Raw genomic sequence first — 26,633 nt, 5'->3', positions numbered from 1 at the left:
TCTGAGGAACTTAGATAATCAAATATGTTTTCAAATAAAAGAATCAAAACAAAATAAAAAAAAAGACATTAATTCTCATTTTAAAAAAATTATTACATATGTGGTGCAGAATAAAACTAATCAAATATGTATTAAGGAAAACACATTTGCATGGATCATACAGTAGGCACCAAAATTAGAAAAACCGTAAACCAATGACAAACACCTCCAAACGTGATGGCAATTATCACACGGTGCTAACGAGGATAAACCTTTTTTTAAACCCAGTCTAACTCTCTACAGCTCAAACTGCAGGCTGCCACCTCTCAGTAATCATTTGCACATACACGAGCACATGTGCATACAAACATACCAAGGTGTGTTTGAGCATATAAGGGCACTGAAAATGTAAGTAGAGTTTCCACATTCTGCCTTAGCTATTTTGTTGCCTATTAACACAAATGCACTCACTACTCACCCTCTTCATTATAACAACTCCTTGTGTCATCTCCTGACCTACACACATGTGCAGGGACAAATGCACACAGCCATCACCACTGTAACCACTCACTGCCTAGGGCACCTTGCTTCTTCTTCTTCTCACTGATTTAATCTATCTGCACTTAAAGGAAGTCAAAAAGCTGCTGATTCAGCCAGATGCTCCACCTTGGATTGATGTTTCCTGACTCTGTGAGCCTGACCTCTGGCCCATGCTCCGTGGGGTTATTACAGTGAAAACGAGATTCTCTAAAAGGTACAAGCAAGGAATTTGCTGCCTCACAACCTCATCTGGCAAATGCCAGGGGAATATATTAAACATAAAAATGCCAGATCCCTCCTAGAGTTTACATGTTTTTTCATGCGGTCGTGAGAGCGCCCAATTAATTATAGGCAAACATGAAACTCTCCTACGCAAGCACCCACAGTGTTGAATTCATTGGCAGAGGCTTAACTTTAGGGTTTATCTGCAAGATGATAAAAATTCATTCTGTAGTTTTATTTGAAAATAAAAGCATTTTACAACAAAAATGAGTAAAACATTTGATATAGATGAGACTTGATTTTTTGAGTAATTAAGTAAATAAATAAAATTTATTTATAAACCACTTTTTAAAACAAGAAGCTATTAAAAAGTGCTTCACATGGGAATATAAAACAAACAAAACAACATATTACACATGAACATTACCCAAATGCCTTTCTAAACAGATGTGTTTTAAGCCATGTTTTAAAAGAAGCCGCAGAGTCAATGGTGTGTAGCGGGGGAAGTAAACTGTTCCACCGTATTGGAGCTAGGGTTTGAAAAGCGTGATCCCCTTTCATTTTCAAATGGGTCCGTGGAATAGTCAGAAGACCACTATCAGTGGATCTAAGGATTCGGTTTGGAGAGTAGGGCTGAAGAAGCTCAGTGATATAGGTGGGGGCCTCTCCTCGTAAAGACATAAATGTAAAAGTGAGGATTTTAAACTGATATCTGTACCCAACCGGAAGCCACTGCAAGGATTTTAACATGGGAGTGATATGGGAGAATTTATTACTTGGACCGCTTGAAAGCAATTTAAGGAAGCCTTAGACAGACAGGAAAAGAGTGTGTTACAATAACTAGGAGGAGATGAAGGCATGGACAAGCATCTCCATTTCACCTTTGGTGACAATAGTCCTAAGTTTAGCAATATTTCTTAAATGAAAAAAGCAGGAGCGGGTCAGAGACTTGATATGAGCATCAAAAGACAGAGATTGATCAAAAATTATTCCAAGATTCTGAGCAGTAGCTTTTGTCGAGGCTGAGAAAGGACCAATTGACAAATTTGGGGCTTGATACTCTCTGGAGCAAGAATTAAACACTCAGCCTTGTCTGCGTTCAGCTGCAAAAAATTGTTCAATTTCCTTAAGACAGTCCATTAGAGTGGATAATTTGTCGAATTCCCAAGGTTTAAAGGAGATGTACATCTGCATACAGATGTTAGGAAATAATCATGAAACCGCTAATGATACGGCCTAAAGGAAGGATATATAATGAAAATAACAAGGGGCTTAAAACCAATCCTTGTGGGACTCCGCATGAAATTTTTTACTACATCTGACCAGACGTTTCCCACTGAAACTAAAAGTGTTCTATCAACCAGAAATTAGGTGAACCACTTTAGGACAGATCCAAATATCCCTACCATATGAGTTGAGTTATTATTTTATATGGAGACCGCTTCATTCACCATTAGAACAATTTGGAAAACCACAGAGGGAAACTACATGGCAGAATTAGCCTCTAAGAACATTATAGGACTTCCAGTGTAGGCAGGAGACATTCAAGCCAAAACTTGTTCTGACAGCTAGTCAGTGCCTGTGAATGCAGATGAATCTGAAATTCCATTTTGTCTACTGGTACTAACAGATTTTGCATATCCAAAAGCACAGTTTATGGAGATCAGCATAAGATAAGAACTTCTGAACCATCCTTTTGGTTTCTGTTAAAATATAAAAATGTCAAGAAGTGGTAGGAGATTAGGAGTCCCGCAGCCATTACAGGCCTACGGCGGGCGTTTTTATCAGTTAAATCACTGTTCTAAGCGCTCACAAAAATGAAGTTTTGGCGTTAAAGCAAAGCTTTAAAAGCCCTAATTGATCCTGCTGTTTCTCCTATTAAAATTGCAAGCATTTTGTGCCTCTTGTTTACCTTTGAAGTCAACAAGCTCTCTTATTTGCCATGGAAACCAGGGCAAACAATAAACGACATGTGTTCATGCAGTTTTGAGGTTGAGTCAGGGATGCTGAGAAGGGGTCAACTTTATTATCCCTCTCTTGAATAAGGCTAAAAACCATACTGGCTTAACTTAAAAGAACCCAGTCCACGCTCTTATATTCAAACTGCTGAAAAGAGAAATTGAATTTGCCTCCAGTATAATCATATCTCAACTCTCAGCATATTCAATAATAGAGGTAATACGCTGTTGTCGGAGGACAAAAGTCCCTTAATTGCATTAAGGAGATTTGGGGGCCAATGCACAGAGGAACACAAGCTCACACACACACACAAACACATACATTAACACACCGGCACCCTCCTACTCACTTTTAGGTGTTAGTATGTAAACAAACATACACTCTATAGTCACTGTCTAATATCCAGCTTCTGTGCTTGCAAACACTGGAACATGGTCAAATACGAACACACACAAATGCTGCTGAAATTACTAAACCTTATGTGAACAAAAATAATGATTAACAGAACAAATAAATCACAGTAACTACTGTGATAGTAGCAGTTTAGGATTTTGAAATGTGTGACCACCTTTTTCTGTCCATTTGACATATTCTTGTCTAAACCTGGAATCAATTAATAGAAAATAACTGGTGGAGTAATCAGTAATAAGCATATTCGATATTGGCAGTTAAGCACAGCCCACAGGTAGGTGCAGCCTGACCTGACATTACTTTGACTACTTCTTTATCATAATTAAGTATTGGGAATCAAACTAAGTCGCGGCTTGGGGGCGTGCCAGGTAACTACCCCGATGGGAGTGTGAGGGGGATGGAGAGAGTGAAGAGAGACTCAATATCCAGTTTACTAATTGTTCTGCGTGTCTCGGCAAAGCATCTGTGGGAAATGCAAAATATCCCAGCTCCCCTGCGACCTTGCTGTTCATGTCAAGGTCGGGGACGATTACAAGATCGTTTGTATTCTCCAAGCATGAGAGATTAAATGCTTAGCAACAAACATCCAGTGGCTGTTATCCACTGGCGCTGGTTCTTCCTTCTTCATCTTCCCCTAGCTCTCTCCCCTTCCGTCCTCTTTCTTCTTTTCCCATTTTGTTCAGAGAACAGAGTACATGAACAGCTGCCGTTCAAACAACAGAAACAATAGTGCCCAAAAGTTACATTTACAATACGCAAGCTGTCTGACATTTAGCTAATTCGTAGCACTCGCATTCATCCTCACCATAAGTTCTTTTGTCTCATTCTCTTTTGGACCACGCTGGTTGCAATTGTGGCTTGCTTAAGAGGCTAAAAATGTCATTTGATAATCCTTCCTGTTTAAGCCGCTGGCACAGTACATATAAATGGCTCTTACAAGACGAAGCTTTTTTATGGTGCCAAGACAATACCATGCTGACCATACTGCTTCAAGCCTTTCTATCCTGTCACTGCAGTTTTTTGTTGATTATTCTTCATCCTCCTTTCCCTCCCCCCCTCTATTTCACTGCATGTGTATGTGTCTCTGTCTTTGTTTCCTCACTTTCTCTTTGTCAATATCTTTCTAAACTGGGCCTCAGAGAAACTGAAACCAGACATTGTCCACTATAATTACAGATTTCCTGTGCATGTTTTACGAGAAGCACTGCTGATAATTACATAGGAACATAAGCGACTGGGATACGGTGGTAAGACTATTTTGGCTTATCTCCCTGACATTTTATGATAATCCAACATAAGTTTCCTCCTTTATTCCCCTTTTATGCAAGCCTAAGTGGATGAGAGCATAACTGGAAGCACAGCATGACTGACTGCCTTTTCATTTGTCGGGAAAAGCTACAATCTTGTCAGTCTCAGCCCTTACTGAATCATTTTGAAAAAGCTATTGGTAATTTGAATCCACAGTGAGGTATATAATGTGTGTGCAGAGCGCACTAGCATAAAGAACACAGCGAGTGCGCACACACACACACACACACACACACACACACACACACACACACACACACACACACACACACACAGAAAGAGAAAGTCAGAATATGTCACTTCACTCTGGAAGCAAAGTACTTCTGTCTAAGCCCTCGCTCTATTTAGCAACTAAAATATGCCTCAATTTATTTATACCTGAGGCTAGACTCTCAAGCTCTTTAAATTCCTTTAACATTTAAAGGCAATCACAACAAACTTTATTTTGTATTTAATCCAGCTCCACAGAGGCTAGTTTGTTGTTTTTTGATACTTTCTCCTTGGAGAGACAGAGGGACACTGTAAGAGCTTCTTAGTAATTAGACTAGAAGAATATTTGCCCTGCTGATGTGGGACTCACTGCCTGCAGCACTACAATGTCATAAACCACCTTGATCCATGGAAATATGCTGCAGTCACAAACCCATACAGACACAAAGAGTTTTCTCTTTTTTCCCTGCCAGCAGACAGCTTCCGTTTTGTGATCGAGCCACTAAAGTGCCGCCGTCTTTTTAATTCAAGTGTTACATGAGTGTAGCATACATGTGCATGTAAAGGGCATGTGGATGGAGCACTTGTTTATTTGAGTTGTGCCGTCCAGGAAATGTACAGTCACATCTGCTGATCCTACAGATCAATCTGTTTGCTCTGAAGCAGCTGTAGATAATTAAATATTGAGACGCGCCGTCAAACACTGTCTCCCCTGTTCTGCACAGTTGGACAAAGCTATTCTGACATGCACACCAAGCTGGAATATCAATGGACAGCAGCGGCCCTCGGTGTTAGGTGAGATACTCACAGATAAGCACAAACCTGTCAGTTTAACTGCACTGTACCAAAAATGATGTTTCTTGTTTTAGTACAGAAAGTAGAATGCAAACAAGCAGAGGGAAATTTTGTTTAGATTACATGGATATTCAAGGCGCATCTTTTGTTGCCTTCCTCCCCCATTAAGCTCTAAATTTGTCCTTTGGCCTAGGGGTAATACTACACTTGACAAGAGGACTGATTCATCCAGCTTCCACATCAGACTCCATAAAATTCTACAAGATCACAAATCTTATGGTAAAACAGAAATGAAATAAAAAAAAAATAGACTGTCAAAAGGTTAAAAACAACCTATTTTTAAGATATGAAGTGTTTCCTGCGATTGGGTGTTGTCTTTACTGTCCCACCTTCAGTATTGATAATTTTAAATATTAGACACAGCACATGAAAAACCAACCACAGACACAGACTGAGAATCTCAGGTGAAGCATCTCCCAGAACTGTGTCTGAAAAGTGTAGTTTTTGAACAGGTTCTTGCGCATTAACTGAAAATAAATTTCGCCTCCACTCTGCACAGCCACACAAGCCTGGGGTTGAGATCTGGTCGATCAGCCAGGGAAATTTGTCCCCTTAGATATGTTAGCGACTCGTCCGTCTTTAGCCTGTGGCAGCAACACAGTGTAGATGAGGTTGATCGACAGTTTCATTTAAACCTCGTGGTGTTTTTATCAGAACAAAAACTGTTTCATATCAAAAGGAGACATCAACAAACAATGAGGTCAAGAAAAAAAAAATATAAATAAATACACTGAAAATCAAATAAATAAACAGAATAACAAGGACAAATGTCTAAAAAGAATAATTAATCTAAATGACCACTGTCTGCTTTAAGTAATCCATATTGTATTATTATGTCTTATTTATTTATAATAAGCATAAAGTCATCCAGGAACAAAACTGTTCATGACACCAAATGTCAGCAACAGCACTTTGATGCCTGAATATTCAGGCTGGATTTAAATATTGCCCCCAAAACTCAGCAGCAAGAGAGCATCCAAAATTAGACTAAGCCCCATTTTCCCAAACATGTTTTGAGGAAACAGCCTTTAATAGCACAGAAATTGGCAGACTTGCTCTCAGGTAATGATATAACATGTTAATCATCTCTTCAGACAATCAGGACTAAATCTCGATAAAACTCTAACAAATGCTGACATTAAACAGTAACAACTATGTAAATTCAAAGACAGATTATTACCAATAATTATTGCTGTAGTTTGTAAACAATATGGCAGATATTTTTTATCTAACTGCAAATGTCTAAATCTTGAGACATATTTTTAGATAAAAGCTTTTTTTTTTGGTTTGTTTTACTACAAGAATGACATTACATGGTTGCAACAAGCGACTGACTTCAGTATTGATTAATCTTTTGACATTTTATTTCATATTGTCTCGTTTCATATAACTAAAAGTTCAAATAACCCAGTTTCAATTCACATGCGACAAGCTAATTAAAGGATCAAGCCTTCCTGTCTAGGCTGAATATCAGCTTTTGCTTCTCTATCTTTCTCACAGAGAGAAGAATAGACAAAGGACAAATTTGCCCTAGTGATGGGAATCGTTTAAATCTATGTTGTTATTAATGTTGTAATTCCATTTCACGTTAGGCAAACATGGATCATTTTCATGGTAATCCTTCTAATAGCTGTTGAGATAATTCAGAAAGGACCAAAGACTGACACAGACTGAAAAACCCTCGTGTCTGAGACTGACAATGAAACAACTGCAGTAAAAACCTCTAATCGAAGTAACTTTCGATAATAATTACAGTTAATTTACACTCACTGTCAAAGCCATTGTTCTCTATTAAATGGTACAAATCTTCCATTACCTCCATGACCTCTTTCTAAATGGCAGGTTAGTCATTACCTTGGCGATCTCCACATTTGAAAGAGAGGTATGGCACTTGAACTTAAATGTTACACAGCAACAAAATGAGGCTTAAATGCATGTAGCCACCTCCCAAACGCAAAGACAGCATCACCATATGAACACAAAGAAAACTAGAGGCTACAATTATGACTAATGTGCCAGTTAAACAATATCATGTGGTTGCTATTTGAGTGCTAAAACTATAAATCTAAATCTATGAAGCTAGAAGTGGACGTTCATTAAAAGGCTTCTTTAAAGACCGGTTCCAACAAACGTAAGCATAAAGACCTTTTCCAACAAACTTTTAAGAGGAGTTAACAACCCTCAGCATAAATCAAATCTGCTATCCATGATGCAGCGCACAGCAGCCTGCTTTAAACTGCAGTTACATAAAAGTAGAGGCTAAGAGTTATAGGCTTTTCCGTGTTCATAAACTTGTATCAGGAAACTTTGATAGCATATTTTTTTACAAGGTCATCCAAGATGTCTGTGAAGGTTCTCAGTCATCCACGTCATCGTAGTCTAAAACTCTCAAAAGACTCTCCACCTTTTGACCTTAGAACTGAAGAAGCTTCTTGGATGAGAGGTGAAACGTCTTCAAGCAACTCTTTCCAAGCTCCTTAGACAAGGTCATCCAAGATTAAAAAATGAACCCTGAATACATCTGTGGCATCCCAAAACACTAATGGAGGAGAAACTTCCTGTGATTTCTGAAGAGGCATGGCTGATGATGAAACTAAAGGACGCCGTGATTAAGGGTGCTTACTTATCACACCCCGACTCAGTGTTTCTCTTGTTCGTCCCCTATTTTTAGTTTATTTTTAGAGATTGCTGCAAGATTTAAAACTAATTACGCAAAAAGATGTTCTGGTCAATTCTTCTGAGGTCGCTTATGATATGCTGGGAGACATGTAAGTAGCTTCTTTAGTCATAGACAGTATATAAAAGATGACCATAACCGGAGGGGTAGAAAACTGAAACGAGCCTAGATATGTCTTAAACCTGTGTTTTGTTTTGTTTTCCAGCAGGGGGCAGTTCCATTGACTGCAGAAAATGGGACTGACTCTCACTTAATTTAATACCTAATTAATCACTTTTCTAATTAGCCAGTTATTACAGTTAAAAAAAATGATGGTCCTAATTAGAGTAACACTGAATAATGCATGGTATACTTTAGGACGTGGCTACCGTGTGATTGACAAGTTGCTATCTTGTGGAGAGTGTGGACATCCTCCTCTGCCGAATGACATTTCTTTTTGGAAAATTGAAATATACTACATGTATAAGGTGGCTAAGCATATAGAAGACATTTCTACAGTGACAACATAGATGAGAAACTGCTAGTGGGCTATTACTTCAGCAGTACAGGACTACATTTCTTGTATTTGAGCTTATTTATACCACTGGGAGAAAAAAGTTATGTCACAATTTTGAGTTATTTTCAGCTAGTGACACAAGGATTTCATCATTTCTAAAACCAGCAGCTGATGCTGATGCTACCAGAAATTACATACCTTCACAGAGTTTAATGATTGGCAGTGCTAACTTTAAATTTCAAGTTATTTTCTCGGAATTTGGAGATTTTCTTCCTGTTAAAAGGGAGTTTTTCCTTCCCACTATCTATATTATTTTAGGGTCTTTACTTTACAATAGAGCAGCGGTCCCCAACCCCCGGGCCTCGGACCGGTACCGGCCCGTGAGTCGTTTGGTACCGGGCCGCGAGAGTTGAGGCTCAGGTGTGAAATGTATGGTTTTCAGGGTTTTTATCGGTTTTCAGCGTTATTTTGTTATCGTTTTTATCGTTAACTCTGTTTTCCTTGGTCTTTTCATGTGTGTTATGAATAAATTTTATTTTTCTCGGTACCGGTAATAGTTTTATTTTGTTATATTTATCCGCGACACCTTAAAGGCCGGTCCGTGAAAATATTGTCGGGAATAAACCAGTCCGTGGCACAAAAAAGGTTGGGGACCGCTGCAATAGAGAGCACTTTGAGGCAACTGTTGATATTAATTGAATTAAAAAAAACAAAACAAAAACAACAACAACAACATTTTTTTTCAGTGATGGAAATAAGCTCCAATAATTGTCTGTCTCTCATATTAGTAGACTGCATAGGTATGTTTCAGGGAAATAAAGCAAAGTGATATTATAATTGAGTGATATGTTTTTATGACAGACAATAACAGCACAGGGAGCAGGCTGACTTGCCCTCCACAGACAAGTATATTCAATATGATCCTGGGAGGAAATGTCACAAGACTTGTGTGGCTAGTTCAGCTGATAGGTCTTTATTGATCTTGTAATTCCCTTGTACGTGCACCTGCTCCATTAAGGACCTCAGATCTCTTGAAAGAGAGACCTTCAAGAGCCAGGCGCCTGCTGCTGCTTGTACATTTGGTCGTACATGATCCTCAACATATCAGGTAGTTGAGAAATATTCTTCTTTTTTAGATAATTGTGGGTAGTTTGGGGGGCAGGTGAAAAAATTACCCATTTGAGTGACAATTTGCTTGCATTCTTATGCAGCTGATGTTAAAACTTGATTAGCTTTTCTGCTCTTCTGTCTGAAACTTTTTTTTCTTTTACTCCTGGATAATTCATGGGGGTTTTTTTGTATTCATTGAGCCATTTTCAGCATCACAGTGGGGGCTGAAGCCACAGTTTCCACACATACTCTTAAACAAATTCATCAAACAGCGCATATATGATAAAATAGCCAGTTTTCAACTAAGGCCGGCACATGTTTTGTCTGGGAGAAATGGATAGTGACTACCCACAGTGCATGAAAATGAATGCAGAAAAATAAACACAAAGTAACTGACAAATGCATAAGGACATAAATAGCTAGTGAGCCATGTGAGAGAATGTCTTACAGCACAGGAAAACTACTGTGAGACCAGAGTGAGCAGGAATTCACGCTAGGTAGCCGTCAATCTCATTGTCACATTCGTTATGGTATGGCAGGTATCTCTTTCCCACCCTGTGGGCTGCCTTCCCATGGGATATAAAAAAAACTTTTATGAGTGAGGAAAGGCTTTTTTGTGAAGGGATAAGTTTCTGATGCACCCAGTGGCCATCCCTTAATAATTAATTCTAAAGATATCTAGAAAATACCAATTAGAATGATTGTTTGGGATATCAATTTATTTTAATTCATATATTCAGCATCACTACAATTCTACATACTGGGTTATAAACGCTAATTACACTTACAATGAGAGCGACTATATCTTTTTCCAATTCTACTGACAAATATTGCCCTGTTGTAATGAAATGCCTTAACTGAATTCAGAACCTCATTAAATTATGTGTTAGGTTGTATGTAAAAATCTGGTTTTGCATCCATATTCATATAGTTTTAAAAAATTCACACAGCAGCAATCTACATTGAATACAAACTAGCCGAGTGTCACGCTTTGTTCATGAAAACAACTGACAACAACTACTACCTGCACACCATCTGTTCCAACATCCCGAGGGCTGATATAAGGATATGTGAGTGTTTTACATGTCTGCATGTGTCTGTTGTTAAAAAAAAAAGTACACCAAAAGGTCCAAAGAGTTCTCATTGATTGATCTGAGACTCAGTGAAGCAGATTCACACAGTCTGCTATATTATTTACAGCAGCACTCCCACTGCTGCACCTACAACTACAGCAATATAGGTCTTGCGCATCAGTCCTCTTCAGCTGCCACACTTATATTTCCACATTAATGCCAACATGGCCAAGGATGAAATAAGCTCTCAAATGCAGGTTTTTTTTCTGCAGTTGGTCTGAGCAGGCATGTAAGTGTGGGGAGAATAATCTCAGTCTTCTAGTAAAAAAAAGGCAGAGTTTGTGTGCCAGCACATGTACACGTATGTGTGAAATTTGCTGTGCCCTCACATTGTATTTAAATATATGTCCATTATTAAAAATACAGTTAGTTATAGCTGTATAGCTTTCCCATGTACACTCCATCCTTTTATCATCATCAGCATCTTAATCCCTTTGATCCATCTTCAGCCTCATCTCACTCTCACCTCTCAGCATTTATCTCTCTATTTATACATCTCTCTACAATAAATACTGTATTTTCTGCTGACACCACACCTGCACCTCCCTCACTGCAGGGCTCCGGGAGCACAGAGACCCAGCACCCACGACGGCTTTGCTACTATAGCCAAGATGACTAATAACCCCTGCGGGGCAAGAGGCTGCAAAGTTGAGGCAGAAAGGTGCACTGTGTATTGGGCTTTCCCTGCTTAATGCTCTTTTTATACAGTTACACTGTTGTCATTAAATCCGCTGTGTTGAAGGTAGAACATTTCTGGCCAGAGCAAGATTCTTAACGAAGAACAATGAAATATCAGCGGGCTGGGCTTATAAAGAATTCATTCTTTTTATTCGGTGTTATAAAGCACTGCAGCATAGTTCAGTAGATAATTCAGTTGAGCATTAAAGATGTACTAATGAGGTTTGTAATTACCGTCTTTAAATTTGGTATTTCACCCTGGCTTTCCACAGGTAAAAAGGCATAAAACCACATTGCAAAGAAGTAATTTATTGCAAAATTCTTTAAAGTGTAAAAGGGAAAAAAGAACCAGGTGAGGTGGTTAGGGCATCTTACTAGGATGCCGACTTTGTTCAACCTAGTGAAGGGTTTCAGGTATGTCCTGCAGGGAGACCCCAGGGCAGCCCTAGGACACACTGGATATGGCTCAGTGTCCCTTGAAAGAGGTAGCTAGGGGGGGTGTGACTGAGTCTCAGCTTGCTGCTTAGACTACTATCCCTGTGACCCAGACCTGAATAAGTGACAGAGGAAGGAAGGAAGGAAGGAAGGAAGGAAGGAAGGAAGGATGGATGGATGGATGGATGTATGTTAAACATGGCTTTCATTTAAGACCACATCAAACAAAAACTCCAAATCTAACCAACAATGTACCAACAATAATATCTGATGTTTACAGTCACATACTGTATATCTCTTTAAAGAAAGTATTTACCAAAGCATTTATATAGAGCCTGTAGTTTATAATACAAATCCTGTGCCCTATTGTGCATTTACAGTCTATGTGGGATGGAAGTAATATAAAAGTAATATATTTGTGTTGATTATACTGAAGAAAAGAGCCAGGGCGACAGATCTATTTTTAACAGAAAATTTCTGAAAACAATTCAAAGCACAGAGGAATAAAATGAGTGACATTGTGGGTACATAGATGATGCTTGGAGATTAAAACTATTATTGTTTTTAAGCATACGGGACAGAACTGTTTCGCCAAAGGCTCCAGTCTGGCCCCTGGGTGGCTTTGCTTATGTTGAAATTGTAGCGAAGTCATTAATAATTATACTTTTTTAATAAAAGTCAGTGATATTCCTGCAAGCATTACTGCACAGCAGTAGAAATGTATCAGCATTCAAAAGCATTTCTAGATTTCAAGTTATTTGAGTCATAAATAAGTGAAATACTAATAATGCAAAATTCTTTGAATTTGAAGTAGTACGCAGCAGCTTTACTTATGTGACGCTTAACAAGCTCGAAGCATTTCAAATGCAACTCAACTTTAGAAGTGCCAACTAAAATATTTTTCACATGAACATTGGGCTGGGAAATTACGCTGTTTATTTGTGTATATATTTTAAAAAAGCATCTTAAGAAATGATACAAAATATAATATGTACAAAAGAATACAAAGGATATAGATAAAACCATGTGTTTTTTCCCCAGACAAAAGCCATGTGTTTCAAACCAGGGACCTTTCACATGTGATTCAAATGCGATAACCACTACGCTACAGAAACTGTGCAATGCACAACCAGCATTTGAATAAAATTAATCTTATCAAGGGGACTTTTGGCTTGGCATACAAGAAAGACTCAAAAGGGCTACAATATTATTACAAATCACCGAGCGTCCCCCAGGTAATGAAAGTCCTGCTTGACAGGAGCTTTCTCTTCACGTTATCTCAAGCTCTGCACTTAAATATGGCTACAGATGGAGTGCAGGATATACGCATGTAGAATCAGTGTAAAACATATGTGCAGGTACAGATCCAATATGTTCTCTATTGACTTTCTCAAGCCTTTTTATTTACATAAATAGAATAAAAAAATTATTTTCAGCTAACACTACCAACTGGCTCCGGTGTTTCTTTTTCATTTATTTCCAAATGTGTTTCTCACTCAAACGCACAAAAAAGTTGAAGTGTTTATCACTGAGGCTGGAGATACAGTTGTACTCCTGACAACAAGATTGTAATGCAATGAAGAAATTGCAGTTTACATCAAAGTTACCATAGTGCAGATGCAGCTAGAGTGCACTGACGAGTAAAGGCAACATAATAAAAATGACAAGAGGAAACTAGTGGCTGGGAAGCGTGGCAGGCTTTCCCACACATTTACAGAGGCAGCATTAATCTGATGTTAATGGTATTGGGCTGTAGTTACAATATACCTGACAGCATATGAACAAGCAGGGCTTGCTTGTTTGCAGTTACCTTGCAATTGTAATTCGTTGAAAATATGTTTACTGAATTGACACAATGAACATTCAATTACCTGCAGCTTTACACTCTTAAACACTCTTCAAGAATGTGTTGTGATTGCATTGTGTATACACTAATATGATACGTATGTATGAATGTTTAACTGTCAGAGAGAGAGAGCGATCCATTTGCTTTTCAAGAATTTATTCAACTAGTCATATATATATATATATATATATATATATATATATATATATATATATATATATATAATTTAATGTTGTTAGATTATAAAAGAGCTCACAGAGAAGGTTTCTTCAAATGTGAATAAAACAAAAATCACAGAGATGTGTTTTTGTAGTTCCAACAATGAAGTTGATACACAAATGGAGAAGAATGAGAACGAGAAGAGAGGGAGAGATACAGAAGTTGGAAGATGCTAAAGACAAACCTACAAGACTAAAATCGAGGAATCAACATAAAGATAAAAGCCTTTCCAAATGCTCGGGGGATCTGTAACGGTATACAGGCTTTAAAGTCTCACTATGAAACATAAAATATGGTTTAAAAAGTGCACTGCAACGTCAGAGTGGAAAGCTAAAGTTTTAAAAGCAGAGCTCTCAAAGCCTTTCGACAGTAAGGGCCATGCGAGGGCACTTGCTTCTGCCAACTGAGTCATGGTGTTTGTTATGGAAAAAACTCACTTTATAAAAGCAGCTCTTGCTGGGCAAGTAGATTAAAGGTAAATTACCACCAAAAGCTAAAAAACAGAAGAAAAAAAGCCGAGTATGTCAAAAAGCCATTCACTTAAAGTAAAACTATGAAACAGCATTTGCGAAGTAACAAAAAAAAAAGTCCAATAATAATGCGAGCATTGTGGAAAGTGAAGAACACAGAGAACTACAAAGAAATGTATCTGTATTCTTTTATAAATTGAAGGTGGGTGTGAAGGTACCTACTGCCTCAAACAAAGATGCAAGGAGTAGAGATAGTGAAGGTAGATAAGTTGAAATACCTCAAATACATCCAAAGCAACTGAAAGTGCGTGAAAAAGAGAGTGCAGGCAGATTGGAGTGGGTGGAGTGTCAGGCGTGATGTGTGACTGAAGTATAGCAGCAAGAGTGAAAGGGAGGGTTTACAAGATGGTAGCGAGACCTGCTATGATGTATAGCGTGGAGATGGTGACACTAGCAAAAAGCTAGGACAGCATCTGAAATGACTACATCAGAGAGACAGCTCAGGTTGAGTGGTTTGAAACCAAAGTTAGAGAGGCAAGGCTGAAAGAGTTGGACATATGCAGGATAGACAGTGTTTATGCTGGACAAAGGATGCTGAATATGGAAATGCCAGGCAGGAGACAAAGAGGAAGACCTCAGGGTAGATTCATAGTAGTGAAGCAGGACGTACAGTAATGGGGATAGGGAGATGGAAGCGGGTGATCGGCTGTGGTGACCCCTATAAGGAGCAGCTAAATGAAGATTGCCAGCTGTCTTAACCTCCGAACACTCTTCCACGACATGCATTTTTAATTTCTCTTTGATATTTGGGCATATTGGGACCCGACGAATGTAAAAACAAAGAATCACCTGATTTTTTTTTTTTTACCTGATTTTTTTTTAAGAAAAATGAGAGCCACATATGAGGATATTTGTTTAAAATTTCGATAGAAGAGTAGCAGTATAATGTCCTCGTAAGTGGATATCAGGCCCTTGTAGAGCAAAATTGATTATTTTAGAATAAATAACCCAAAATGTGATGTCCACATATGTGGACGCCAGGTCCTAGGAGGTTAAACAAATTGGCAATGTGGAGTTTAGGATAACCTAACATGTATAATTTCTTGTATGTTGTTCATTCACCTTCAGTTCTTTGAACAGATCTGGATGCCAGTCTTTTAGGTGCTTTGCTAAATTGGAAGCATTTCCTCCCGTGGTTTGAAAAGCACGATAGCATCTTTTGTGTACAGCCTTTTGTGAATCGGTTATCACCTGACATGTACTGCCTTTCTTATCAGGGCTGAGCTATCGCAACAGCTACACGAGCTGCGATCTTCTTCCTTTGTGCCATGTGTAATGTTTTCTGTGCTTGTGTGGACTCTTCTTCTTTTCTTCTTCTTCAGCATGTAAGGATAGACTAGAACATTTTTTAACATTGGAATATATAAACAATGAAATGGATTTCAAAGCATAAATGTATCATGTGAATGTTTTATATTATATAAATATACAGTAATTAGAGCCAGTTGGACATTTTTGGATGTTTTCCATTTGTTAAAAAAAAATAATGTAATTGATTTTTTTCAGAGAATTTTGAGAACTATTATGCCATTAGAGTCTAAACATTAAAATGCGCGATTACAGTGATATTCACAGGTGATGTTTTTGAGGAGTGCATTCGCATTCATGACCACCAGTAACCTCAGTACACACCTGCTGAAATAACTGCTGAGCCATGCAGGTAAAAACAGAACCACAAACGGAACAGACCAGAATTAGAAGTATTGAATAATACATCAACACTTATTCCTTCTTATACAACTGACAGGTCTAATGTTTAAATGATGGTTTGCCTCAAGGTACCCAAGAGGCATCATGGAGAAAACAGTCTGATATTTGGGATTGAATCAAGAGGGAATAAAAAATATATGTAAGAAAAAAAAGAAGCAAAGGACAAGTCTGGCACTGAGATGAATAAACAGAAAAAAAAAAGCAAGAACAGGAATCTAATGAATAAATAAAAGAAAACAAAAAGAAATTGGCATCTAAAATAGGTCCAAGCACTGCCCAGAGAGAGACGTTCAGTGGGCAATGTCATCAGTGCTGCTGTCGGGTTTGCTCTGTGGTCAGAAGAGCTGGTGTGGTAGTGACAGCTGGCTGTCATCACTCCAAAATGGAAGGGAGACAGCAGGACAGGAGAACAAAAAAAAAGGAGCAGTGAACAAAGAAGGTGAGCCGGGAGGTGGGAGGAGAGCAAGGGCCAGAGAAAGAGTACGCTGAGAAATGGAACGGAAAAAAAAGGGAAAACGGTTGATTACCGAGAGATGTAAAGTGACTCCTTGACTCATTGATTTGGACCAGTTACCTGCAACTTGAATCAAGTTAGCTTCATATTCTCAGGAGACCTTTTTACTTCTTTCTAAATTAAAATATGTGATGTATGCTTTGGTTATTACTGTTCCTAATTTAGGAATTAATACTTTGTTCCATTATGAGTTCACTTGGTTATCTCAAAACTTGACAGAATTTAATCAAATTAACTTTTGGAGGTGCAGATCAGATCAGAACATTGTCTGATATGGTATTTTACATGCAATCTTAATTTTCTCATCATTACTGGACTGGAATTTAAAAGAAGAAGAATATTTTTTACTCACCTTTCACAAACTGCTCGACAGCTCATTGCTTAAGTTATTATTATGTATTAATTTTACTTCTTAACTACACATCTTTGGCACAACTGTACCTACATGGATTATGAGCCCTAGAAAAAAAATATTATGGTGCGGCAAATCTCCATTACGAGTTAGCGCGGATCGCACCGTGCGTAGCTTGTTAATGCATTAGCCCCACACATGGGCAGATCTCGCTAACTGAGATGCGCCGTGTTAATGCGGTTATGGCGTTAACGTCATTTTAACGAGATTAACGCTGACAGCACTAATATATATTTATAAGGAACAATTGGTTCAGCAGTATCACAATGGTCTCTCGTTCCAGATACTTTACTGTAAACTTTATTTGATGTATTAAAAACACAACAGCATTCTGCATATACATATAACTGAGAAGAAGTAAATTGGGTGGAGCAAAATGATGAGGACAGAGAGAGAAGACATATTTTTGGAACAATCTGCAGCGCAGATAAAAGATAATGAAAAGTGGAAGAAAACCGGAGAAGAGTGAGGCTGAGGTGAATTACAAATCATTAAATAGACCCAAAAGTTGAGAGCAGGAGGAACGAAAGATAATGCAAGAGGGTGACAGACATGAGCAGGCGAGGTGTGAAGGTGGGAGGAACAGAGGAGAGGGCGAAGTAAATACGGAGAAAGCATAGCGAGAGCTGAGGAAATCGGACAAGGAGAAAGCGGCATAGGGGAGGGGTGGCTGGAGGGCAGCTGGTAAAATGAATGGAGTCCAAGCATCTGAGGGACCACCACTGAGCGGTCAGCGTGTGTTTCTGTGTGAGATTTATGAGGCACAATGCGGTGACAAAAAGAAACAGCGAGTGGGGACAGCAGAATTAAGAGTAAGAGAGACAGAAATTTTGAAAAGGAAGAGAGGTGGATCTAGACCAGTGTGGACAGGATTAGTGATTTAGTGCTTGTTGGAGCTGCCAGCGTGTTTACACGAGGCCACAAATGTGTCTCTAGCCTGGAGATGTGGATATTCGGTTCCAAGTTGCATTTAGATTTAGATGTTAAATTTGAAACAGAGAACACCGTTAAAACAAGAAGAACGCTCCCTGTCACTTGTTCTTAGTAAGAATGCTGTAGGCATTGTTTGTGCCGATTTAAACATCTGCTCTCAAGAGTGGAACTGAGTTCATGCATTGTGCACTATAAAATTAAAAATATAGCAGTTGTTTTCAGTTGTGCTTGTGCCAAATTGTGCAGACAAGAAAATTAAAACCAGTTGCCTAATATTATGTAGGTCCCCTTCTGTCTGCCAAAGCAAATCTAACTTGTTGGTACATGAACATGAGCCCTGGTTGTGGGACACTAGCAGTAGATCCTTTGGGTCCCGGTGGTTGCTGGAAGGAGCTTCCATGAACCAGACGTGTTGTGGCTTGTCGCTCAGCTGGATTGGGATCTGAAGTATTAAGGAGCTGGGTGATTGTCCTGCGCTTGATATCCCTCAACCGCCCTCAAATTGGTTAGTACTGAAGTAGCACTTACATGATTGCCAAGACCCAAGGTCTTCTCACCAGAGCACTGCACAGTGTGTGTCAAGTTCACCACAAGATGAACAAAGTAGCCCTGAAAGTTTACATCTGAAATAATTATAAAACCAAATGTCCTTAACTCGTGCTTTGTTATTCTTTGGAGACCAAAATTAGAATGAACACAGTTTAAAAAAATAAAATAAATAAAACCCGGCGCTTGCTGGTGAGTTCACAGAGAGGCCAAGATGGGAACACTCAGCTTCAATCAGATCACAATCCATAATAGATGGCCATGTAAATATCTTATGAGGAGAGCAATGGAGAAAATGACTCGTATGCAGGAACACACACACACACACACACACACACACACACACTCACACTCAGAAAAACGCAAGTTCAGACAAAAGAACCACAAAGACATCCTGTACAGTCATGCAAAAAGTGTAATAGAGTGTGTTTATTTAAAATTCATGCACAATCTTAATGGATCTTTTGTGCGAATGCTTTCTTGTTTGTGCTGTTGTCTGAGTGCATGCATAACACAAATTGGGCTGTAAAAGACCTGTGTATGCTTCTGAATGTGAATTTCCACTTAAAAAATGCACATATAACAAATGTTACTCGGCTCATACTTCAGTATTAAAAAGTACAAGGCAAGAAAAAGAAAATATTTTTGCAATAAAGCTGGAACTTAACAGAATGTTAGCGCAAATAGATGAATTCACAAATGTACGCCCACACAAATACTCTCGTTAATCTCTCAAGTCAACAAATCATTCCTTCATACTTGACAAAACAGTGATTCTAAACTGTGAAGTAAAAAAAAAAAAAAAAACCGCACCTACTGGAAACCTCAAATGAAGCATCAAGGTAAAATCCAAAGTGGTAAAGATGCTATAAGTCAAATTCAGTTTAAAAAAAAAAGTCTATTTAAATTAATGCTTTGTATCAGCTAAAGTAGCAATAATATAAGCAATCGCACAGGAAAAACAAAGATGCGCTTGTAAGGATGTCTTATGGCTTAAACAAAAGTTTCATGCAGTTGGGAATCATCTGATCAGTTCGACTTCATGCTTGCATCTTTGCATTTGGTTGGGTTCTAATCTGTCCCTCTATTTATCCTCTCGATTGTGTCCTTTTTCTACATTTTCTGAAACACATGAGCTGAAGACTTTCTCATCACTACCGAAAGATCTCAAGAACTAAATTTTTGTTAAAATTACTGAAATAATTTATTTGGAATCCTAGTACTATGTAACGTGGAGGTCTAACTGCTTTTGAGAGTGTGCTCCAGACCGTCTGGGTTGGTGATGAGGGCAGATGCAGTGTTAAGCCCAACGCTGCCCCACAGGGGAGCACTAAAAGCCAACCCTGACCTTGTTGGTTATCAATAATTCAGTAGAAATCAGGGTTAGAATAAGTGCAGCGCCAAACGACGCATCATTTCTACAACGTGCAGAGGAGACGACAGTCTCCGCAATCATAAAGTTTGCATAAGGCCCGAGTCTCTCCGCTGGCTGTCTGGGAGGTTGGACATTAGCTCCATTACGCTGAAAAAAAGGATTGACGGGTGGAAAATCGGAAAGAAAGTGGTGGTGAGTCATCAACCATTCTAGGTCTCAACTGAGACCCAACTGGCATGGAGAAAAGCTGGACAGCTGGATGCTGCCATAGTGTATATTGGCAGCCCAGCTGGGTGACTAGCCTACTGGGAATACAGTCAGCCATCATAGTATAGAGCCAAACTTGGCAGATGAGTCTGAGAGTAATAAGTGTGTAAGAAGTGTACGAGGCCGATAAAGACTATGGTGCAGAATAAAAAGAAGGAAATCCTCTATATGTATGTGCTTTGAGTTCGCAGACCAACACAATCCACTACAAGGACTTTATTTACACCCAAGACATCTTCGACTCTACAAAACTGTCACCAGACAAATATTGAAATGCTAAATCATGTTTTCCAAATGAGTTTAAACAAAGAAAAAAAACCCCAGCAACCTCACTCTTTTAGTTTGTCTCATTTTTTGTGAAGAACACATAACATATCTTTTCAACGACTTTACACACATTCTGTCCCAGCTGCAATTACAGGGTGGGACACAGCAAATAAATAGCTTTGCCTTTGTGGCTGCTTATCGATTAAGATGGCAAGAATATTCACTGCTCAGAGAAACATACTGACTTTAGATGAGAGAGAAGATTTGGAAGATGATGAAAAGGAAGAATTTTCAGAATATGAGTCTTTCTTTCTTTATTTGATCGGACAGTGCAGACGGGAAGGTGGGAAGAGAGTACAGGGAAATGACACGGGAAAAAGTCTGGGACGGATTCAAATTCAGGCACAAAGTTACAGTATACAGTATACACGTATACGCAGCACATACAGTAAAACTCTCCCTTCACGTGTGGGGACAAATATAGACCCGCCTATATTTGTGCAAGGGGTGCTACACCGATACAGACAGTCATTCAGACCTAAAGTCAGTTTAGAAATACCATTAAATTTAATGCAAATAACCTAGGACCTTCTTGCTGTGCTGCCCTGCATTTTTTCAACAGGGCTGAACAATACATGAATCTGTTCAGTTTCTAATGAAGTTTAGCGAAGTTTAACATCAATTCAATGAGAAACACACACACACACACACACACATGAAGGTAAATACCAAATACCACCAATGCATGTGGGCTGAATTGTTTTGAATCAGGAAAGCAAACAAATATTAAGTCCTTTTGCATGAATTTTTAACGCTTGAAACATTTAAAATGAAACAATGACAGAATCACAAGAACATGAACACCACACAAGGGTTAAATGCAATCCTTGAATCCAAACTTTTAAGGGAAACTGAGATTGTTTCCATTATTTCTGGTATCATTTGAATAAACAAAACTAACAAATCTTCTTGTTGTGGTGATGGTATTTGGTACAGTGCTTATCTGTTCATTACAGCCAGCCTTCTTTGGTCTTGTCTGCATTAAAAAGAAAGCATCAGTACTGGAAATGAAATACACCTTCAATAACAGAAGACGTGTCATCTCTGTAACAAAAAAGGGCATTTTTTTCTCTTAATAAGCCAAACTATATCACTTGTAATAAAGAATATGATTTTGCATGAGGACGTTTAAATCAAAGCAGATTTAAGTTCCCCATGTAGTGATTTGCATTAAGCAGGTGACTGAGATTTGCATTTTTATGGAGTTCCCGTGGCCTTCTTTTGCCCTTAACTCCCTTTGAACAGACCAGGCAGGAGATAGGGATGTTAATTATGGACCACAAGGACCACAATGGGAATGATCTCAATGGTTTTATTGTGTTATCCCAGACAGGTTTTTAATTGAATTATGGAACATGATGGTGGGAACTGGAGTGGAGGGGAATGCTGAACACGAAAAAAATAAATCTAATTTACCCAATCAGTTATATTAATGAAAAGTCCACTTTCTGTTCAGAACACTGCAATCTAGTCTGATTCATGTGCAGTTGGTTTCTCAGCGGGATACAATTGGGTTTCCAGTATTCAAGGTTATCAGTATTTCTTAGCATCATAATGCAATCTCAAATCATGAGCGAAATGCAGTCCAACGTTAGAAAGTGGCTCTAAAAACAACATTATAAACAAACAAAAAAATATTCTATTAGCTTAACTTTAACTATTTAGTCATATTAAATAATGTTGCAAAAACTCAACACTGATGGAACTTTTAGAAACCATTTACAACTGAAAGCAGTAGATGAATTTCCCTACTTGTGTTTCTTTCAATGCTTTCAGCTTAAGAGGTCTTCTTTTTGGTGATCAAAGGATATCTGGGAAACGAAGTTTAACTGAAAGTCAGATGATATGAATTTTGGAATTCTCTTACAAATCAAATATAAAGAAATAATAATAATAATGATAGTAATACTGCTACAAATACTAACTTTATTTGTATAGCACTTCTTTCAAACACAGAGTTAAGAGTACATGTTAATACATTCAGACATTCATTGCAACATACACATGTACATGCAAATGGTTACAAACTACAGTGGGGCAAAAAAGTATTTAGTCAGCCACCGATTGTGCAAGTTCCCCCACTTAAAATGATGACAGAGGTCAGTAATTTGCACCAGAGGTACACTTCAACTGTGAGAGACAGAATGTGAAAAAAAAAATCCATGAATTCACATGGTAGGATTTGTAAAGAATTTATTCGTAAATCAGGGTGGAAAATAAATATTTGGTCACCTCAAACAAGGAAAATCTCTGGCTCTCACAGACCTGTAACGTCTTCTGTAAGAAGCTTTTCTGTCCCCCACTCGTTACCTGTATGAATGGCACCTGTTTGAACTCATCATCTGTATAAAAGACACCTGTCCACAGCCTCAAACAGTCAGACTCCAAACTCCGCCATGGCCAAGACCAAAGAGCTTTCGAAGGACACCAGGAAAAGTATTGTAGACCTGCACCAGACTGGGAAGAGTGAATCTACAATAGGCAAGCAGCTTGGTGTGAAAAAATCAACTGTGGGAGCAATCATCAGAAAATGGAAGACATACAAGACCACTGATAATCTCCCTCGATCTGGGGCTCCACGCAAGATCTCATCCCGTGGGGTCAAAATGATCATGAGAACGGTGAGCAAAGATCCCAGAACCACACGGGGGGACCTGGTGAATGACCTGCAGAGAGCTGGGACCAAAGTAACAAAGGTCACCATCAGTAACACACTACAACGGCAGGGAATCAAATCCCGCAGTGCCAGACGTGTTCCGCTGCTGAAGCCAGTGCATGTCCAGGCCCGTCTGAAGTTTGCCAGAGAGCACATGGATGATACAGCAGAGGATTGGGAGAATGTCATGTGGTCAGATGAAACCAAAGTAGAACTTTTTGGTATAAACTCAACTCGTCGTGTTTGGAGGAAGACGAATACTGAGTTGCATCCCAAGAACACCATACCTACTGTGAAGCATGGGGGTGGAAACATCATGCTATGGGGCTGTTTTTCTGCCAAGGGGACAGGACGACTGATCCGTGTTGAGGACAGAATGAATGGGGCCATGTATCGTGAGATTTTGAGCCAAAACCTCCTTCCATCAGTGAGAACTTTGAAGATGAAACGAGGCAGGGTCTTCCAACATGACAATGATCCAAAACACACCGCCCGGGCAACAAAGGAGTGGCTCCGTAAGAAGCATTTGAAAGTCCTGGAGTGGCCTAGCCAGTCTCCAGACCTCAACCCCATAGAAAATCTGTGGCGGGAGTTGAAAGTCCGTGTTGCTCGGCGACAGCCCCAAAACATCACTGCTCTCGAGAAGATCTGCATGGAGGAATGGGCCAAAATACCAGCTACTGTGTGTGCAAACCTGGTAAAGACCTATAGTAAACGTTTGACCTCTGTTATTGCCAACAAAGGTTATGTTACAAAGTATTGAGTTGTATTTTTGTTATTGACCAAATACTTATTTTCCACCCTGATTTACGAATAAATTCTTTACAAATCCTACCATGTGGATTCATGGATTTTTTTTTTCACATTCTGTCTCTCACAGTTGAAGTGTACCTCTGGTGCAAATTACTGACCTCTGTCATCATTTTAGGTGGGGGAACTTGCACAATCGGTGGCTGACTAAATACTTTTTTGCCCCACTGTATGGCCAACAATGAAGGAGAAAAGATTAAGGAAACCCTAACATATAAAAATTATTAACAATTAATTCACAGAGGAATGCTGCTCCTCAGTTTGGGTGCAAAAACTTCAAAAGCACGATGACCTATGGTTTTAAAATCAGAGCGAGGGAGTGTTAGGAAACCCTGGTTGGCCGATCAGGGAAGCTGGCTCCATTGATAAGGTCTTGGAAGCTCTACTGTATAAGTAGGGGTCTGTTTATGTACAGGTTTATATGTTAACAGAATTTTAAAGTGGATGCTAAAATTCACTGGAAGCTAGTGAAGTGATACAAGGATAAGTGTAATATGTAACCGTCGGTTTTTGTTAGCAGCCTGCTGACAGTATACAATCTGCCCAAAAACATAGATGTAGCCAGATACACAGGTACTGATAAACAAAAGGAATGCAGAAACACACAGAAAGATAGCACGAGTCTCTGGGACAGGACTCTCAGAGGAGAGTAGACGGGTTAAAGAAAATGGAAAACTGGAATAAACAAAACAATCTCATGTTTAATGTCCTTTTTCTCTATTCCTCCCCTTCACTGTCTAGAGTCTCATTCGCAATTCATATGACCCTTTGCTATTATTTCTGCATCTTTACACAACGTCTCCTTTCTTGTCAACAAACAAACAAACGTCACTGTTTTCCCCCATTCATTTTCCACCTTTCTCTACTCCAACAAAAATGCACTGAAATGCACATGTGCATGCAAAAAGACTTTAATTATTTTCTCTCTCTTCATCATCACTTGACAACACTAGCAGCATGATAGAGAGATCACTCCTGGAGATGAGAAATGACTCAGTGCTTTAAATAAAATCAGCGACAAGATAATCAATTGAAATGCGGAGTTAAAAGAATTATAGCTGTTAATTGATTGTTACAGTTTTCATTTTAAAGCGGGTGGAGCTGACAATTAAAACAATCTACTGCAGCAAGACTAAAAGGAAAAATAGTTACTGTAATTTTGTTTTAACTTATCAGACCACAAGAACTTCAGAAAGGTGAGCAATATTGTTAATGTTATTATATCCTCTATGATGGAAGAAGAAGAAGAAGAAGAAGAAAAATGTGTTGAACTATGTAAACATAAAAACAGTTTGTTCAGTATCATCCATCTTACTGTGGAGCTAAACTGAGCATAGATTTTTGGGGGATTACCCACAATGGCAGCAGAAATCATGTTCAACTTCCAATTATATCATTATTTTTGTGATATGTCCCTTTAGTCTATGTATTTTTCAATCAATCAACAAATATGTTGTGCTAGCTGCTACTAGAAGCGGTCATTCTTCTGTCCGATCAGTTTAATCAGAATGAAACTGCTAATGGTGTGCACAGTTCACATGAAAATTCATTTACAGTTTCAAACCTCCAAAGCGGTACCTGTTTTTAACATTTCAGTGTTTGCCATAAATATACTTTAGGTATATTAGAGCAGTGTTTCCCAATCACTGTATGTGCTATGAGAAATGATCAGGTGTGCCATGGAAGATTATTTGGTTCAACCTGATTAGTACTCTAAGCGACCGGCGTGAGTAACGGGCAGAATATTTACATTCTCTTCCACTAGAGGGAAGTACAACTTCTTGCTCCATTTAAATCGGTTGCCAACTCCAAGTAAAACAGAAAAAGACAAAGAAGAAAACACAGAGTCATTACACAGTCATCACAGTGCATTGCGAGAACGCAATGCATAATAGCAATAGATAAATATTTAAAAAGAAAAAGTAGTCAATGTCACCTGGGTCCTGGAGAAAATTCTGACCCAGATGAAGGCCCTAGCATGAGTAGTGGTCAGAAGAAAGCAAAAATGGTACAATGGGGACAAACTGAGCCAATTCCACTATACCTGATGTGCAGGGAAAAAATTATCTATATGCTTTTTGTAACGTTTTTGTTTGGTGGTGTGCTGATTTTTCTAATGTGAAATATGTGCTGTGGCGCCAAAAGGTTGGGAAACTATGTATTAGAGAATTTTTTCCTGGGAGTTCTAAAGGTAGCAGGATCTGTGGTAGAGGTGCAGGACCATTTTCACTGTTCTACATTGGTAAAGCTAAGTGCACAGTAATGGCAATTCAAATGTTAAAAATGGCATCTTCTGAAGTCATATTAGTGACCAAAATGAAGACTTAAACAAATGTCTTTATAGTATTTTAAAGGAGCTTGCAAAGAAAAGCGTCTGGACTTCTTTAAGTTACTTGAAGACGTTTCACCTCTCATCCGAGAAGCTTCTTCAGCTAGTATCCCACTTCTTAACCCCTTACTCCCACTAGGTTTATA

The 26,633-nt window shown here is 38.8% G+C and overlaps 1 protein-coding gene across 5 annotated transcripts in view; it reads right to left on the bottom strand.

Moving 5' to 3' along the window:
• The window catches only part of fstl4 (follistatin-like 4), a 225,842-nt gene that overhangs the window by 132,863 nt on the left and 66,346 nt on the right, over nt 1-26,633 (bottom strand). The window lies entirely within an intron of this gene.

This window comes from Aulonocara stuartgranti (genome assembly GCF_965226115.1).
Source record: "Aulonocara stuartgranti genome assembly, chromosome: 10".
Lineage (NCBI taxonomy): Eukaryota > Metazoa > Chordata > Actinopteri > Cichliformes > Cichlidae > Aulonocara > Aulonocara stuartgranti.
This window is presented reverse-complemented; position numbering and strand designations above follow the sequence as displayed.